Source organism: Montipora capricornis, chromosome 4 (genome assembly GCF_036669925.1).
Source record: "Montipora capricornis isolate CH-2021 chromosome 4, ASM3666992v2, whole genome shotgun sequence".
NCBI classification, from domain to species: Eukaryota; Metazoa; Cnidaria; class Anthozoa; order Scleractinia; family Acroporidae; genus Montipora; species Montipora capricornis.
Window position 1 is genome coordinate 17,565,834 of NC_090886.1, and position 2,500 is coordinate 17,568,333.

Below are 2,500 nucleotides of genomic sequence, written 5' to 3' on the forward strand. Positions count from 1 at the left end.
CATACAAATGTTGTCGTCATCGTGGACATATGCATCCAGCTTTGGCAATATGTTCTCTCACTTTTGGCCTCACATAAAACGGATATGTGGCAAATCACGTCAAATACAGCCCCCTGGGCTGCAGTCCATCACCTTTCCACAACAATGTCGTCTTAGGAGTAACCATCGTCATTTCCAGTTTACCAGGATCATCCATACCACTTAAACATAACCAAATCAATGCCACCAACAATCGACATTGGGGTGAATGATAACCACATCCAAAGTACCACCTCGACCGCAATGCCATCTTGAGCCTATGATGGGAATATGTCAATTTGGCAACCGGGCGATCCGGGCTAGGTCGTAGACGTCCAGATTGCAGCATGCGACGTTGGTGCGGTGTGTAATCATTAAGGTAGAGGGTCGCAGAGGAGCATGTTAAAGTATATTCATTTCCATTCTTTAACTGGATGACGGGGTATCCACCTCGTTGGGACAGGCATTTTAGTTTGCCAATGGCACCATATACCACTCCTCTGTTTTCTAGGAATCATACTGGGCAGCCGACAAAAAAGCGAGTGTCACAATCCTTGGTCGTCTTGTCGATAAATTTCGCGATCTTGTTCTTGTCCGTAGGCAAGATAGATTTTCTCTTTACTCGGTTCATACTCTTCCTTACCATCCAATGCAATGATTGGATGGTAATCGGTGATGTCTCTATTACTCGTAAAAACTCGCGTGGCAACACAAATGAACTCATGGCCAGCCCTTTTCCATTGGGTCCACTGGTAGATTTTAGCATTTTCTGAGCAACGTCACGTCATCATCCGACAAACTGTTCGTGGCCATGCGATCGAGAAGTGCCCCATACTTAAGATCCCCTTCTTGGTGAATGTTTTTAATAGCAAAATGCCATTGATCAATCCACCCTTAGAAGCAATCACAGGAATGCACTTGCAAGCTACACCACGCTTGCTCTTTAAAAACTTGCTGCGGTCGCCATTGTGACGTTCTTAAGAGAGAATGCACAGGAAAATCGAGCAAAACGGAAAATTCATGGCCACAATCGAAAACCTAACCTACCCTCATTTTCGGTCTATAGAGAGGTACTAACGAGTTTACAAACCTCCTGGGGTTTATTTTCCGAAATACGACCGATTTGCAAAATTATTTGAGATTTTGGATTTCGCCCGTCTGACGCCTAAAAGTAGCCGCCTCACAAGGGAAAATCGACCCACCGAAAATCTGCTTCGCGTAACCAGACATGTTAAGCTATTGGTAATCTAGCACTTAATTCCTATAAAATGGACATCTAACATCCTATTTACAACATATCTCCGGTTCTGAAGTGTAAAATCAGCGGTTGCTAAGTGCAATCAAAATGGCCAGTTGGTAAGACGTTATGAGTGCGAAAATTTATAGGCAAAACTGAAATCGAGCCCCCGGTTATGGGAATTCTCCAAATTGCCCCAAATTTTGGTTTTGAAACCTTGAGATATAGTTTTTAAACGTACATTAAGATTTTGGTTGGGTTTTTTAAGGAGCGCTTCACAATGAGTAGATCACTTCGAAGAAATTGTGCGCTCAGTGACCTCAAATTGACCTCAGAGTGTTTGCTTACATTGACTAGTCGCATCGGTTACAATGAAATCAGCGCTCGATATTAACTAATTTTCTCATTCCACATTTAATTTAAGAATGAATCTGACTTACCATTGTATAATTGCGTCGGACAGGAGCATGAATTGTCTTGCAGCGGCAGAATTAAGCCGATGGCGGCTGTATATAATCGGGTGCAGTTCGCAGTTCACAGTTGTCTAAACTAGAACTGATCCAAAAGTTTCAAACTCCTCCGTCGAAATTACCTAGAATTCTATCTGAATGTAAGAAACGCTGCAGTTCATCAATAAGTTGTTAAGACATCTGTACACATGTACACATGTAGCGTCGCAACTGAGCTTATGCTCAGGAGCTGACGAGTCCAAAAGCAGAGCGTTATTGTCGATTGCGTGACATATTTTTGCGTCCTCTAAATTCCCCAGGCCCCCAATCGCTCTTCTAATCATTGTCTATCCCTAAAAATAAAATAGCAAAATAAAATACGGTAGTCAAGAGGTATATTCGCGTAACAATAGCCGTTAAGCGTCTCATTTAAATATCTCAACAAAACGTGTTCCGGCATACCTATTATGGGGTTGCTTCCGCAAAATCGTTCAATTTCGTATTTCATTTTGAAATATTTTAATTAATCAGTAGCCTTCAGTGGAAGGTGGCTGTGACATCGGCTACTGAAGTTGATATGTCCTTTGAAGAGATTGCCTACTTGAAGGATTTAAAAGGACGTAAATAAATCTACTAGTGCTGTATCGGAAAGCTATTTCTAACACTGTTTGACTGCTATGTTCTTATCTCTTGCCCATAAATTCGAACTGACATCAGATAACAGTTCAAAGCTGAAATATAGCTCCTAGATATAGCTTGTTTCAGACAACAGCCGTGTCAGATTAGTGACAGAATG